This window comes from Dasypus novemcinctus, chromosome 6, assembly GCF_030445035.2.
Source record: "Dasypus novemcinctus isolate mDasNov1 chromosome 6, mDasNov1.1.hap2, whole genome shotgun sequence".
NCBI lineage: Eukaryota > Metazoa > Chordata > Mammalia > Cingulata > Dasypodidae > Dasypus > Dasypus novemcinctus.
In genome coordinates this window covers 44,750,404-44,768,174 of record NC_080678.1, presented here as the reverse complement: position 1 = coordinate 44,768,174, position 17,771 = coordinate 44,750,404, and positions in this window count along the sequence as shown.

Below are 17,771 nucleotides of genomic sequence, written 5' to 3'. Positions count from 1 at the left end.
GTATCCATATTTAAAAGAGGATCCCTATCTCACATCCTACACAAAAATTACCTGAAGATGTAGCAAAGACTTAAATATAAGAGCCAAGACCATCAAACTGTTAGAAGAAATATCAGGAAGCATCTTTGCAATTAGTGATAGGCAATAGTTCCATGGTTCACTTTATCCCTAATAAAGGCATAATGAAAGAATGGTGAAAGACAGTTCAGCAGATCCTGAGGAAGAAACTAATTATAGAATTGCCATATGATCTGGCAATCCTGCTACTAGGTATATATCCAGAAGTAGTGAAAGCAGGGGCATGAACAGATGTATGCTCAACAATGTTCACAGCATTGTTATTCACAATTGTTAAAAGATGGAAGCAACCCAAGTGTCCAGGAACAGAGGAATGGATTAAAAAAATGTGGTAAATATGTATGATGGAATATTATTTAGTTAAGAAGGAATGATGGACTGATGCAAGCAATAACATAGATGAACATCAAGGATCTTATGTAGAGTATAGTAAGACAGACACAAAAGAACAAATATTGTCGGACTTGAAAAACATGAAGTTATTATAATAAGTGAACTCATAGAGGTAGACTCTAGCAGATAGGTTACCTAGACATAGTATGGGGTAAAGAAGGGGGAGATGGTGCTTAATCTACGCAAAATTTATAATTAGTTTCATTGTAAAGATTTGGTAATGGATAGAGGTGATGGAAGTACGATATTATGAATTAATTGACAGTGCTGAATTAGGAAGTATTGGGTCATGTATATTCCTTGAAGGAAAGCTGGGAGATAAAATGGAATTGTATAACAGTGAACCCTGTTGTGGCTGAGGATAGTGAGTAATAATACAAATATAAAAATGTTCTTCAGGATCTATAGGAAAAGTATGTCACTAATGTAAGGTGGTATAATGGATGGTATAGGAGGAAAATACCCCTAAAGCAAATAAGAACTATAGTTAACAGTAATATGTTAACATTCTTACCCCAATTGTATTGAAGGTACGTCACCAGTGTTAAGTGCCAACAATAGGCAGTATATGGAAATGTTGTATTTTTTATTCTTAGAAATGTTATGTCACAGAAACAACCAAATTTCCTTGTCAGTTTTACTGTTTTTCTCTGAGTCTTCTCTGAAAGTACATGCAGCCAGATGAAGGTCAAAGCCTTCTTCAGAAAATGAAGATAGAAAGAAAGAAGAAGAAGTATTTCATATGAGAAACAAGGATAAAAATAATGTTCTGCCTGTCAATTAAAATAGTGCTGGTAAGAAGGTAAAGATGGGACATAGTGGGTATCTCAATAGAGAGGGTTTTTTGACCATCTTGAATATTCTTTAGCTACATTCTTCCATGAGATAGTAAAACGTCTTTTTGGCAAAAGGTGTGTTTCCTGGATAGAGGGAGGCCCTCATAGTAGCATTTTTTTTTTAGAAAGGAAGAAGTTACCTTTTTATTTTCTGTCAACATTATCATTTTTGTAGAAAAGCCTATAGAAACTACCAAAATAATACTAGTAGGAATTTAAGTTAAGTATGGTTAGAGGTATTAGGTCATTGTAACAGAATAAAAGCCCAGAAATGCATACACATTACACTCAAATGATTATCTGAAAAAGGGAAAGACTAGTCTTTTCAATAGCCGTAATTGAAAAAACTGAATAACCACACATGGAAAAATGATCCTTGACCTACAGCCCACATCATATACAAAAATTAACTCAGCATAGACACCTATCTATAATGCATCTAGAAGTAAGCATGTAGGAATTTGAGACAGACAAAGGCTACTTAGGACACAAAAGTGCTAATATTAGAAGAAAAATTGATAAATTGGAATTCATCAAATTTAAAACTTCTGATCATCAAAACACAATGAAGAGGAAGGGCAAGATGGTGTCTGAGTGAGTGCATGTTACAGTCTCTCCTGTGAAGAAGTGGCTGGGTGGGGTTGGAGTCTTGCCGAGCAGGCTGTCTTGGGGGCTTGCAGGGCAGAGGGTGTGTGGACACCAATTTGGAGAGAGAGTGGTGGAGGTGTTGCTTGCTAAAGGTAGAATTGTGGCTTACAAGTACAGAGGTCGGAAGCTGCGGGCTGGCGGGACCCTTCTCCCTGGGGCTGGCATCTGCAGTGATTCCTGAGAACTGTTGGTTGTGCGGTGGCCGTTCCTGGGCCCTGTGATCCCCGGATGCATGGTCCCCAGATCCGTGTCCCCTAAGCCCCCGTAGTCCATGTTCCACAGACATACGTGCCCTGGGTCTGCAGAGTCCTGGACTTCCCTTTCCCAAGTCCAGTGCTCCTGGAGGTCCGGGATTGTCCTAGCCCTCCAGTTTTGGACTGACTCTGTGGGTGAGAGGGATTCAGTGGGGGGTGCAGTAGGGGGACTGGCTAGTGTGGGTTCGATTTTCTGATGTTTCACCCACTGTTTTTCTTTTCTTTTTTTCTTTTCTTTTGCTTGAAGGAGCATACCGGCTGGCTTGGGAAGAGTCTGGGAAGAGAGAGTGGCAAATCGGCTGAGAAAGCCCAATTCACCTAAATACCCTGGGATAGGAAACTTGGCCTGGGAGAAGGTGAAGTTAGAAAATCAACAAACCCTCTCATATCACACCTAAAGGAGAGGGACTGTAGGTGCTACTTTCCAAGCCTCCAATAGCATACTTGAGGTTCCTGGTGAGGTGTGGGTGCTCTCTCTCTGGAAATTAGGAGTCATTGTTTTCTGTGCGGAGCTGATTCATCAAGGACCCACTTGAATCTCCTACCGGACCTCTCAGGCAGCTTTTCTGCTGCTTGGGAGAGAGGGAAGTGAGGAAGGGAGAAAAGGGGGAACGTCAGATCCCTAAGCGTCTTATTTAACTACAAACAGGATTTCTAGCTTGAAACTTTCCCTAGTATTTGGTTGGTTTTTCCTTGTTTTTCCTTCCTCTTTATCCCCCCAAGGCCATTTTTTCTTTCTTTTTTCTTTCTTTCTCTTTTTTTTTTCCTGCTTACTTCCCCACTCCCTTTTGCCCTTTTTTTTCCCTCTTTCTTTCTTTCTCTGCTTTCTTATTCTTCTTACATTAGGTGCTGCAGGGAGAGCTTCACATCTGCTGTATTTCCTCATCCTCCATTTACTCTTTTCTGTGTGTATTGATTTTGGTCACCAACACTATTCCCTTTCCTCTACATCTTTCTATCCTCCATCATTGATTGTTTCTCTCACATTACACCTCTCTTTGTTAGCTCCCCTATTTTTTTGACTTTTTATTACTAATACCTTTGTTCTGTTTTCTGCCTTATATTCACTCTTTATAGTATTGTCCTCTCTTTCCTCTTTCCCTCTCTCTTGAACACACAGGCCTTTTAATTCACACTGTATTCCTCCCCATATTCAGATTTTTATGTACTCTACTTTTCTTGCTGTTATAATTCTACATACCTTACATGACTCTAATATCCATTCTCCTTTATCTCACATGGTTCCTCTGTTAATATTTACTATCAATACTACTATTATTCATTTTCTTTTCTTACTCCTTTTGCTTTCTCTGGCCCTAATATTTTCCTTCAAATGAACTTAGCCAATGACAAGGAAATAGAATAAGAATAAAAAAGTGACAAAGAGAAGACTTAACATCCACACAAAAACAACTACTAATTAAATTCCAAACTAGACAAAGAAGCTAAGCAAATGACTAAACCCATTCAAGATAAAATGATGACCAGACAGCAGCAAAAAACTACAAACCAAACCAATAATCAGGAAAACATGCCACAATCCAATGAACAAACTAAAAACCAAGAAGAGGAGCAGAACATCGAACAAGTAATTAAAGATCTCAAAACATATATTAGCAACCAATTTGATGAAGTGAAAAAAGAGATTAAGAATACGAAAAAAACAAGGTCTGCGGTTCAAACCCCGGGCCTCCTTGACCAGTGTGGAGCGGGCCCATATGCAGTGCTGATGCGTGCAAGGAGTGCTGTGCCACACAGGGGTGTCCCCTGCATAGGGAAGCCCCACGCACAAGGAGTGCACCCCATAAAGAGAGCTGCCCAGCACGAAAAAAAGCTCAGCCTGCCCAGGAATGGTGCCGCACAGATGGAGAGCTGACACAACAAGATGACACAACAAAAAGAAACACAGTTTCCCATGCCGCTGACAACAACAGAAGCAGACAAAGAAGACGCAGCAAATAGACACAGAGAACAGACAACTGGGGGGGGGATAAATAAATAAATAAATCTTTAATTTAAAAAAAAGAAAACAATTGGAGAGAATACAGAAGAAATTGCAATCATACACAAAAATATAACAGATATGATGGTGATGAACAGCACAATTCAAGAAATCAAAAATACACTCTCAGCAAATAACAGTAGACTTGAAGAGGCAGAGGAGAGATTAAGTGTTGTGGAACACAGTACATCGAAATTAAACAGATAGTAGAAATAGTCAATAAAAAGAGAAAAATCCAGCAGGGGCTTAAGGACCTGAATGACAATGCAAAACATGCAAACATATGTATTATAGGCATTCCAGAAAGTGAAGAGAAGGGAGAGGGGACAGAAGGGGTTTGGGAGGAAATTATGGCTGAAAACTTCTCAAACCTATTGAGGGAGATGCATGTCCATGTCCAGGAAGGACAACACACCACAAACAGCATAAATCCCAACAAGCCTACCCCAAGACGTATGCTTGTCAAGTTATCCAACAGTCAAGACAAAGAGAAAATACTAAAAGCATCAAGAGAAAAGAGAACCATCACATACAAAGGAGGCTCCATAAGGTGAAATGCTGATTTCCCATCTGTAACCATGGAGGCAAGAAGACAGTGATATGACATGACATAGTGAAGGTACTAAAAGAAAAAAATTTCCAACCAAGAATACTCTATCCAGCAAAGTTAGCATTCAAAAATGATGGAGAGTTCAAAATATTCACAGATAAACAGGAATTAAGAGAGTATGCCAACAAGAATCCTGCCCTTCAAGAAATACTAAAGGGAGTTCTGCAGGAAGAAAGAAAAAAACAAGAGAGACAGAGTTGGAGGAGAGTGTAAGAGCAACTAAAAAGAAAAAACAGAAAAAGAAAAACAGAATATGACCAAAAAAATCCAAAGAAAATATGGCTAATATTAGTAATTCCTTGAAAGTAATAACACTGAATGTCAATGGATTAAACTCACCTGTAAAGACTCAGACTGGAAGATTGGATAAGGAAATATGACCCATCTATATGCTGTCTGCAAGAAACACATCTTAGATCCAGGGATTCAAGGAGGTTGAAAGTGAATGGCTGGAAAACAATCTTACAAGCAAATAATAACCAAAAAAGGGCAGGAGTAGCTATATTAATATCAGACAAAATAGACTTTAAATGCAAAACAATTGTGAAAGGCAAAGATGGACACTACATATTAGTGAAAGGGATAATCTTTCAAGAAGAATGAACAATCATAAACATTTATGCTCCTAACAAGGGTGACTCCAAATACGTGAGGCAAACACTGGAAAAACTAAGTGAAGGAATAGATGCCTCTACAATTATAGTGGGGGACTTTAATACACCACTATCATCTTTGGACAGAACATCTCAAAAGAGAATCAATAAAGAAAGAAAGACTTTGAACAATATATTAGAGGAGTTGGACCTAATCGACATATACAGAACATTATACCCAAATACAGCAGGCTATACATTCTTCTCGAGTGCACACAGTTCATTCTTCAAGATAGACCACATGCTAAGTCACAGAAAAAGTCTCAATGAATTTAGAAAGATATAAATCATACAAAATAATTTCTCTGACCACAGTGGAATGAAGCTGGAAATCTGCAAGGGTCAGAGACCAAGTTTTGACACCAAGATTTGGAAGTTAAACAACAGACTCTTAGAAATACAGTAGGTCAAGGAGGAAATCTCAAAAGAAACTAATAACTACCTTGAAACTAATGAAAGTGATAACACAACATATCCAAACTTATGGGATGTAGCAAAAGCAGTATGAGAGGGAAATTTATAGCCATAAATTCATACATCAAAAAAGAAGAAAGGGCTAAAGTTGAAGAACTAAATGCATACTTGGAGGAATTAGTGGAAAACAACAAACTAACTCCAAAGGAAGAAGAAAGAAAGAAATAACAAAGATCAGAGCAGAGCTAAATAAAATAGAAAATAAGAAAGCACTTGAAAAGCAAACAAAACTAAGAGCTGGTTCTTTGAGAAAATCAAGAAAACTGACAAACCCTTAGCTAGATTAACAAAGAAAAGAAGAGACGATGCAAATGCAAAAATTAAGAAATGAGAAAGGAGATATCACCACTGATCCCACAGAAATAAAGATATAAGAGGATACTTTGAAAAACTGTATTCCAACAAAAACAACAATTTAGAGGAAATGGACAAGTTCCTAGAAACACATAATCAGCCAACATTGACAAAAGAAGAAGTTAATGATCTCAACAAACCAATCACAAGTAGAGATAGAATCAGTCATTAAAAAACTCCCAACTAAAAAGAGCCCTGGGCCAGAGAGCTTCACAGGTGAATTCTACAAAACATTCCAGAAGGAACTAACACCAGTCTTGCTTAAACTCTTCCAAAAATGGAAACAGAAGGAACATTGCCTAACTCATTCTATGATGCCAACATTACTCTAGTACCAAAGCCAAACCAAGACACCGCAAGAAAGGAAAATTACAGACCAATCTCTCTAATTAACCTTGATGTAAATATCCTCAACAAAATACTTGATAATTGTATTCAACAACACATTAAACAAATTATACACATGATCAAATGGGGTTCATTCCAGGTATGCAAGGATGTTTCAACATAAGAAAATCAAATAATGTAATACACCACATAAACAGACTGAAGGAAAAAAATCACGTGATCACATCTATAGATGCAGAAAAAGCATTTGACAAAATACAGCATACTTTCTTGATAAAAACACTGCAAAAGATCAGAATAGAAGGAAACTTTCTGAACATGATATAGAGTATATATGAAAAACCCGCAGTTAACATCATTTACAGTGGTGAAATCCTAAAATCTTTCCCTCCAAGATCAGGAACAAGACAAGGATGCCTACTATCACCCCTCCTGTTTAACATAGTCTTAGAAGTACTTGCTTGAGCACTGAGGCAAAAACCAGACGTAAAAGGCATCCAAATTGGAAAGGAAGAAGTCAAAATTTCACTATTTGCAGATGATATGATCCTATACATAGAAAACCCTGAGAAGTCTACAACGAAGCTTCTAGAACTTATAAATGAGTTCAGTAAAGTCACAGGTTACAAGAAAAATGCCCAAAAACCAGTAGCATTTCTGTACACCAATAATGAGCAATATGAGGAGGAAATTAGGAAAAAATACCATTCACAATAGTAAATAAAAAAATCAAATACCTAGGAATAAATTTAACTAAAGAGGTAAAAGACTTATACACAGAAAACTACACAAAACTGTTCAAGGAAATCAGAGAAGACCTAAATAAATGGAAGAATATCCCCTGTTCATGGATAGGAAGACTAAATATTATTAAGATGTCTATCCTACCAAAACTGATCTGCAGATTCAATGCAATCCCAATAAAAATCAACACATCATTCTTTAGTGAACTAGAGAAAGTAATTATGAAATTTATTTGGAAAGGAAAAAGGCCCTGAATAGCCAAAGACATATTAAAAAGAAAAATGAAATTGGAGGAATCAAACTACCTAACTTAAAAACATACTACAAAGCTACAGTAGTGAAAACAGCATGGTATTGGCAAAAGGAGAGACATGCTGACCAATGGAACCAAATTGAGAGTTCTGATATAGCTCCTCATATATACAGCCATATGGTATTTGACAAGGCCCCCAAACACTCTCAACTGGGAGAGAATGGCCTCTTCAACAATGGTGCCTGGAGAATTGGATATCCATATGTAAAAGAATGAAAGAGGATTACCAACTTACACCTTATACAAAAATCAACTCAAGATGGATCAAAGACCTAAATATAAGACCCAAGACCATAAAAACCTTGGAAAGCAAAGTAGGGAAGCATCTACAGGACCTTGTAATAGGAAACAGCTTCATAAACTTCACACCAAAAGTGCAAGCAGCAAAAGAACAAATAGATAAATGGGACTTCCTCAAAATTAAAGCCTTCTGCACCTCAAAGGAGTTTGTCAGGAAAGTGAAAAGAGAACCTGCAAAATGGGAGAAAATATTTTGTAGCCATATATCTGATAAGATACTTATATCCTGCATATATAAAGAACTCCTATATCTCAAAAATAAAAAGACAAAGAGCCCATTTAAAAAATGGGAAAAAGATTTGAACAGACACTTCTCCAAAGATAATGTACAAATGGCTAAAAAAAAACAGATGAAAAAATGCTCGAAATCCTTAGCTATTAGGGAAATGCAAATCAAAACAATGAGATACCATTACTACCATAAGACTGACAGCTATCAAAAAATCAGAAGACTACAATTGTTGGAGAGGATGTAGAGGAATGGGAACACTCATCCACTGCTGGTGGGAATGCAGAAGGATCCTGCCATTCTGGAAGACAGTTTGGCGGTTTCTCAAAAAACTAGCTATAGATTTGCCATATGACCCGCAATTCCACTGCTGGGTATATACCCAGAAGATCTGAAAACAAGGACACAAACTGATATATGCATATCAATATTCATAACAGCACTATTCACTGTTGCCAGAAGTTGGAATCGACCCAAATGCCCATCAACAGATGAATGGATAAATAAAATGTGGTATATACATACAATGGGATATTACTCAGCTATAAGAACAAATACAGTACAAACACATGTGATATAAAGGATGAATCTTGAGAACCTTATGTTAAGCGAAGCAGCCCAGGCATTGAAGGACAAATACTAGATGACCTCAATGATATGAAATAAGTAAACCAAGCTGCATCAGAGAGCTAGAGACTGGATGATAAACTTTACAGTAGTTGGAGGGTAGAGGAAGGTTGTGAGCTGACAGCTACTTGGGTGAAATTTATGATAAGCTGGAGGTAAGCATTTGTACAGGGAAGGGATAAAATGGGGGCAGAGGGATAACTCTGGGTGGGGCTCTGTGGGCTTTAGGGGCACTAGGGACAGAAGGATGGGTCAGATTGTTCAAGAAATTAGGGAGAGAGTGAGGGGAACGTTTGATCATGGGAGATTGTCAGGTATGTGGTTGAAACTGTACTGCACAGAAAACTCTTTAGAGAATGTAATATGGAAGGTTGCATGTTTGGGATGCTTTGGGGGCAGGGGCATCTGACACAGGGCAAGCTTCTGGGGAGTGTGTGAGTGCTCATTTTGTCGTAATGGATTATATCATTGGGTGGAGATCCATACAATGAGAGTGAAGGTATACCCACATTCTGGGGAGGACTGAGGTTCTCAAACAGAGGGAATTGTATCTCTTGAGAGAATTGGTGACTCCCAATTGGTTAGGGCAGTCAAGTATGTCAGGCCCTCAACATTTTCACAAGTATCTCTGAATATGGCCCCTCAAGTAATAAAGATTGATGGTCATGGTGGACCCTGAGGGTAGGGGGAAAGAGGTGTTGAATACATGGAATCAGGGTAACTGTGGGGCAAAGGAAGTGTTCCACAGGATCATGCCATGATGGATATAGGTCATGTTAAATTACACCAAAAATGTATAAAAGTCTATAGGCTAAAATGGAAACCATAATGTAAAACACAAGATAACTAAACATTTAGAAAATTGTATAGTCTAAAATATAAACCATAATGTAAACCCAAATGGAACCATGTTTGAAAGCTATCATTTCAATATCTGTACATTAGCTGCAGCAAATACAATGTGAACCTGTAAAAAGATCAGTTTTGGGGAAGGGACAAAGGGTTTGGATATGTAGGAGTACTGTCTATTGTATATGTGAATTACTGTGACCTAAAACTTATGTCAAGATAAACCCAATAATCAGGAAAAAAAGAAAGGAGGTAGACACTGAGGAAGAAATGAAAGAAATTGCCTTGCCACTGTACATACAGGACAACACCTGTAGCAGTGATGACAGGCAAAATGTCAAAAACAAAGCTTTTTCATTTTTTCATTTCTTTGATACCCCAATTTATTTTTCCTTTCTTTAATTTTTCTAAATTTCTATGTATTCTATATCTAACCTTTAATCCTGTTACACCGCTACCGCTGGCTGCAGAGCTCAGCTGGCTCAGGGAGAGCTGCCGGGGGGCCGGGGGCCCTTTGAGCAGGCAGCAGGCGGCTCAAGGTGTGGTGGGGACGCGCAGCACGGTGGAAGAACGCCATGGAGTCGAGGACTATGCGCAGGTCTATTTTATTGAGGAAGTGCACTTGGTTATATAGTGCTGGGTGAGGGAGAGGTTAGTGCAAGGGTGGGCTAGCTACCGGGTGGCGGTGGATAGGTGGGTAAGGGCAGATGGCTATGAGGTAAGCAGTGGTTAAGGAGGGAGGCAGATTACATGTTGGCAATGTGGGTGGGAACAAAGGCTAGGAGGAGGGGTGAGGGGAGGCAGCAGCATAAGCTGCTGCTAAAGAGGGCTATAGAGTAAGGAGGTTACTAATGGCTAGCGGGCAGGGGAAGTGAGGTGGGGAACAATTGCTCCCTTTTTTATTTTTGTGGGGAGGGGAATGGGGAGAGGAAGAGGTGATTTTGGCCCTGCACCGAGGTCAAAGGAGCCCTCGCGGTTGGGCAGGCATGACCAGTGAGGGGGGGCGGGTGGTGCGGCCCAAGATCCCCTCTACACAGAGGGCGGTACACCCATGCCTGTGGGTCAGGCGGATGGCACTGGGCCCTAGTGCGTGTCCGTCTTTGCCATCCCCAGCGAACGGACTCCTGACTGGGTGGCTGGCGGGGCGATGGGAATATGGGGACAGTTGGGGAGGGGGCAGGGAGGCAAGGAGGGTGGCGACTGGAGTGTGGGCCGGTGTAGACAGGTGAGGTAACGCTGGTGGTGGGCGGAGAAGGCCTGAACGGGTGCAGGCCGACGGCTGGGCGAGTCTGGAAGCGCTCTGGGTGGTTTCTGAAAGACAAAGGAGAAGAGCACGGGGGGAAAGAGGAGGGGGTTTATAGGGGGGTGGTATGGGCTGCGCGGGTGCAGCCTGCACGACGCGGAGGGTTTTCGTTGGTGGCGAGGCGTTGGTAGTGAACTTGCACGAAGGAGCTGAAGACTGCGTTTGCTTGATCTTTGGCGAGACGGACTATCCTTCGGACAGCCCAAGGTCCCACTGTAAGGGCTAAAATGAGAACAATGAGCGGGCCTAAAAAGGGGGAAAGGTACAGGAGGAGAGTGTGGAGGAGATTAGGAAAATAGTTTGCATTTTCTCGCTCTCGGCGGCGCCTGTCAAGTCCCTCTTGGACCTTTTTTAGATTGTCTTCGGCCAGGCCAGTGGAATTGGCGTAAATGCAGCATTCTTCTCCAAGGGCAGCGCATAGGCCCCCTTCTTTAATAAGGAGAAGGTCAAGGCCACGACGGTTTTGGAGGACTACTTCAGAGAGGGAGTTGAGGGAGTCTTTGAGGTATTTGATTGCATCTCGGAGGTAGGTGATGTCTTCATCGACAGCTTGTCTGAGTGAGGGAAGAGCAGAGGACTGTGTGGCGAGGGCAGCGATGCCAGTGCCTGCCCCTGCAAGGCCTAGGATGGTACCCACTGTAAGGATGGCAGTGATAGGCTCTCTTTTTTGGACATGGGTGGGAAACTCTTGCCGTTGAAGGGAGGAGAAGAATTCGTCATCACTGTGAAAGAGAACTCGAGGGGCTAGGAAGATGAGTAGGCAAGTTTCATTAGTGGCGTTGAGCATGGCGACGCTGAGGCAGGGGGTTAGTCCGGTGGAGGTGCAAAGCCATTGGGAGGTGTTATGTGGGATTAAAAATTTGGTGAGAGCGTTGGGAGAGGAATAGTTGGAGCAGGCGCTCAGTAGGGGATGGGGACCTTGATGAGAATGTACACAGTGTCCAGTGGAGGAAACAGATTGAAAGGTTAAAGGGATAGAGGAGACATTCCAATTGCATTCGGTAGGGTTCTGATTGGCGGATTCAGTGAAGGAGAGATTGGTAGCGATAGGTTCATAGAGAGGGAGAGAGGGGGAGAGACAGAGCCAACAGTTTCGAGTTAGGTTGGGGTGAGACGCGTTTAGAGAGGTATATGCGGCGTTGATCAGTTTAATGAGGGGGTTGGAGTATCGCACAGGGGGCAAGCGAGGCTTAGGGGCATGGGAGCTGAGGGAGGTGCTGGCAGGGGAGGTGCCAGATGGAGAGGGAGAGGGAGGTTGAGCCTTAGGGGGGTCGAGAACTCGATTTGGACCGATGGCAGAGGAACGTGTTGAGGTGGTTGTATGGCGCTTTTGTATAGTGAAGAGGCTGCCGTGGTGGTAACCACGTGCATATAGGCGAGCTCCCCACGTGCGGCCAGTCAACCATTGATCATCATTGGGATTTTTGATTGAAAACGTGATGCCGGCGGACAGTCTGGTTTGTAGGGGGGTGGTGCTTGAGAGAAAGAGATGGGGATCTTTATTTGGGGCTCCGGACCAGCCGTAGGCTATTGTTTCACAGCCCCAGGAGGGGCAGAAGAAATTCGTTGGATCTTGGCAGCCAAGGGTGGAAGCAGGGCAGATATAGAAACCAGTGGCGGATGAGGCTATAGTCTCCTCGCGAGTGGGGCCAAGTTTTTCGCAATTGACAAAGGAGCGCAGATTGGCTGTTTGATGCTTGGGCTGGAAGCCGGCGAGCTGACAAAAGGGCAGGGTAAAGGAGGGGGCGCCTACAGTCACATTGAAGGAGATGAGTTTGTCAAACTGAGAAAGAGTCCAGTTGAAAGGTTGGTGATTCGGGTTGGCGGTAGTGGAGGAGGCGAGAGAAAGCATGATGATGAGGATGTGAAGGAGGATGGGAGTATTCTGGGCAGGGGGAGTGGTAGAGGATGCCTGGGCATGGGCGAGCCAGAAGAGGCGAAGTATCTGCGGCTGGAGGAGATCCTCAGGGCTATTGATGGTTAACTGGTGCATGCGATGGGCAAGGAGGCGGCAGCAGCGGCGTTCACGGCGGGTGAGCTGAGGAGTAGGCTCTGGGCTGGGTGCTGATGGGCAGTTAGGCGAATCTGAAGGCGAGGTGGTGGGTGGCATCTGCAAAGATAAGAAGAGGAGAATGGGGGGGAAGGAGAAGGAGAGAGGAAAGGAGTTTGACTCTTATCTAAGGCATTGGGGCGTTGCTGGTGGGGTTGGGGTCTCCGGTTGGGAGATTAGCCAGACCGCGAGGAGTGAAGGGTTTGATAAGTCGGCCCGAGGCCCAAATAGGTTGTGGTTCTGATTCCGGGAAGACACAGGCGAATCCACATCCTTGGGTTAGGAGCGGTGCAGGTCCGTTCCACTTATTTGTGAGCGGGTCGCGCCAAAGAACGAGGGGTGCGGGGGTGGGCCGAAAGGAAGGCCCCCAGTGCTTGTGGATAGGCAATAGTCCCTCAGAGTCAAAGGTCATTAAGTTGTGCTGGATGAGCACCTGTGTGACAGTCTCGCGGGGGGTGAGGCGAGGTTGTGTGTTTCTGATTTTCTGGATGAGGCTTTTGAGGGACTGATGGGCGCATTCAACGAGCCCTTGTCCTTGTGGGTTGTATGGAATGCCGAAGTGATGGGTGATATTGTAAAGCTTAAGGAAGCTGGCAAAGGCGGTGCTCCGATAGGCGGGGCCGTTATCAGTTTTTAGGTCCCATGGAACACCCATGAAGAGGATGGCTTCCCTGAGCGCTTGGATGGAGTACTTGGCTGACTCTCCAGGGAGGGCAGTGGCATAACAAAGGTGTGAAAAGGTATCTATTGCAACGTGGAGGAATTTCCATCGGCCAAATTGTGGGACATGGGTAATGTCGAGTTGCCATCTGGAGTTAGGGCGCAGTCCACAGGGATTAACCCCTTGGGGCTGAAGCGGGCCCAGGGGCAACAAGGGGGTGCACGAGCGACACGCACGCACCAGATGCTTGCAGGTTTCAATAGGCAGATCTGGAAGAAGTCGATGTAAGGCGGGCGCTCCAAAGTGGAAGCGCGCATGTAATGTTTTGGCTTGGTTGATAAGGTCCCCAGCTATCGTGGCCAGGGCCACTGCGTGAAGGGAGATTGCTTGGACTGCTTGGTCGGCTAGGTGATTGCCATGGGCCAGAGGGCTGGGGAGGCCAGAGTGGCTCCTAATGTGGGCAATAAACCAGGGGTGTCGACGCTCTTCAAGCAGGCCTTGAAGGGTAAGGAGAGCCGTGTTGATGGAGTCTGGGTTGGAATTGATGGGCACTAGGAATGCTGAGAAGGCAAGAACTTGGCAAACTTGCAGGCAATAAAGGCTGTCAGTGAAGATGTTTACCGGGCGGTCGGCAAGGAGGCGGAGGGCTAGGGTAATAGCTCGGAGCTCGGCGACCTGCACAGAGGACTGATGGGGATAAGCATGACAGCAGGGCTGAGAGCAGTTGGGGCAGTAAATGATCGCTGCAAATTTGCGTTTGGAGGCATCTGTAAAAGCAACGGTAGCGTTGGGAAGAGGCTTTGAGGGAATGGGAAGTGGTTAGGCGCTGCTATAGGGAGCAGGCGTAGGCCTTGGAGGAGCCGGTGTTGCGGGAAATGGTTGTCGAAAGTTCCTGAAAACATAAGGAGAAGTGCCTGCATGTCGGGGGATTCTCTGAGAAGGAGGCTAACTTGTTGGGTCGTGAGGGGCCAGACAACATAATCCCATCACTATATTCCCTTTTTCTATTAAGGGAACCCGGCAATATATTGGGCTTCCTTTTTGAAGAAGCTTTGGACTACAGAGAGGTTCAACTATGGCAGAGGAGGAGCACTTGTGTGGGGTGTCACTAGTGGAGGGCACATGGTTGGGAGGGATTTCTACAGGGCATGTATACAGGGTACATAGAAAGGTTTGGATATTTTCCTAGTGGTTTCAGTTGGAAATGACAAATGAGAGAGTGCTGAATTCCTGACCAGGAGAGCTCTATCACATTCCCCAGTGGAACAACAACAATCCCCCAAGTGCAATGGCAAAGACCAATAAAGATAGATGGTCCAATGATGAACCCTTGATACTGATGGTTCTGATTATGAGCCTGTGTGCCTGAAATATGAACTAGGCCTATAGCTGTGGGGTGCCTAAGAGTTACTCCCTGAAAGCCTCCATGTTGCTCAAATGTGACCACTCTCTAAGCCAAACTCAGCATGTAGATGCATTGCCTTCCCCCCAGCATGGGACATGACTCCCAGGGATGAGCCTCCCTGGCACTGAGGGAGTATTACCAAGCACCAACTGCTGATGTAAATACAAAAAGACCATGAACAAAGAGGTCAACTCAGACCAGCAGAATATCTCAGCCTACATGTAATATCGGGTGTTAAAAACTGCATATTGGCCTTTGATAAAAGGGGGAAATGGAAAGGACAAATGGGTTTATATGGCTATGAGTCTCCAAAAAAGAGCCTGGAGGTCATCAGGGGGTGATGCTTATGCATGCCTCAGCAGGGTACTAGAGACAGCCAAAGTAGATGGAAACCCAGGTGCTTGTTCTCCTGAGGGTTGCAGCGACCCACAGGTTCTATGGTCAAGGCAGATGGCTCTGGAGTTCAGGGCCATGTCAGTTGGCCCTACTTTGGAGTTTGTGTTCCTGAGTGTGATGGAGTTGGATATATCCTGGAAAGGATATAACCTTTCTATATATGCCTCTTCTGTTACTTTTACTGGACCTGTAGTTGGCATTTGGGTTGGTATATACTCAGGAGACCTGAATCTCTGAACTGTCCATGTGATGGTCAAGCCCTAGGCCTAAGCAGACTTGCACCTCCTACCCTCTGGTTTCTTGGACTTACCCTGGCCAGCTGACAGGGAGGTGAAGAGGCCAACCACCACACCAGGGAGCCAAGAGTGCCTACATCTGCAAGCAGAAGAATTGCACCCATCACCCATGTGGAATCTAAACCCCCTCTTGATGTAGAGAGGGACTGGACATAGCCTTCCCAGGTCCACAAGATAGAGGAGTAGAGTATGGATTAGAGTGGACTTACTGGTGTTCTGCTGGGGAAATATTGTGATTAGTAAGGGAAGAAATTGTAGTAGTGATGTGGAGAGGGTGGCCATGGTAGCTGCTGATGGTTGGGAGAGAGAAGAAGAGATATGGTGCAGGGACATTTTCAGGATTTGGAGTTTTCCTAGGTGGTGCTGCAGGGATGGATGCTTGACATTGTGTGTCCTGTCGTGACCCACCGGGTGGACTCGGGAAGAGTGTGGACTACAATGTGGACCACTGTCCATGTGCCTCAGCAGTTCTCCAGAATGTATTCGCTGGTTGCAGTGGATGTGCCACAATGATGGAAGAGTTTGTTGATGAGGGAGGGGTGGGTGGGTGGGGTGGGGGTTATATGGGGACCTCACATTTTTTTAATGTAACATTGAAAAGAAAATAAAGGGAAAAAATGGGAAAAAAAAACACTGATAATAAAGTGAATAGAGAGCAGAGTCACAGAGAAAATATTTGCAGTATATATATCTGACAAAGGACTTTTATACAGAATTCTAAAGAAGTGTCATCATCCAATACTTAAAAAACAAACAATCCATTTTAAAAAACGGTCAAAGATCCTGAAAACCCACTTCATGAAAGAACATATGGGAATGGCCAATAAGCGATACCAATAGTAATCAAGGAGATGTAAAAAACCACACAGAGGTCCCATATGCCTATAATTAAACGATTGTCATTAACAAATATCACACAAGATTGTGGAATAGCAGGAAGACTCCCATAACTCTTGGTGTGAGAAGAAAATTTAAATTATTTTCAAGAATAGTTTATTTTCTCACACAGCTATCAAACATGCACCTAGTCTATGACAAGAAATTGTGCTCCTTGGATTTATCCAGAAAAACTGAAAACATGTCCTCACAATCTTGGGCAAAAATGTTCATAGCAGTTTCATTACTGATACCCAAAAAACAAACCAACAAAACAAAAACAGGACAAATACACATCAACAAGTGAGTGTATACACATACATACCATCACCAATGGAAGACTGCTCAGTAATAAAAAGGAATGAATTATTTACAGGTAAAAAAATGAATGATTTTTTTTTAGTGTTGAGCGAAAGAACCCCAGCACAAAGAACACCTTCTATATAATTACATTTACCGATGTTTCAAAACATGTAGGAAAAAGCAATATAAGGGTTCCCTTATTATGGGTTTGGGATATATTTAACTGGAAAGGGGAAGAAGGAACTTCTGCTTTAATGGGAGAAGCTTTTAAAATACTAAACTTCCCCTCTGGAGAGTCCAGTTACATTATCAAATAAGATGACCAAAAGCACGAGAACGTATAAGCCTTACCCCATAAAAGAAAATAGGTCAATAAACCAAGCCTTCCATTTTAATGCTTACACCTATGAACCTTATTCCTGTAATAATTAAACTAAGCTTAATAACAATTAATGCCTAAGAGTTACCTCTTGAAACCACCTTGTTTCTCAAGCGTGCTCTCTACCAAAGTCAAACTCTGAAATAAACTCACTACATTGTCCACGACATGGGATAAGACTCCCAGGGATGAGTCTCCCTGGCACTGAGGGATTATTACCAAGCATTAATCTGTGATGTACTGGAGAAAGACCTTGATCAAAAAGGGGAAATATTGAATAAAATAGAGTTTTTATACCTAAGAGATTTCATAGTGGGTCAGAAGATCATTCAAGAAGCTTATGCAGGTCTCAGCCAAATTTCACTAACTGCCACAGTAAACAAAGTCTCA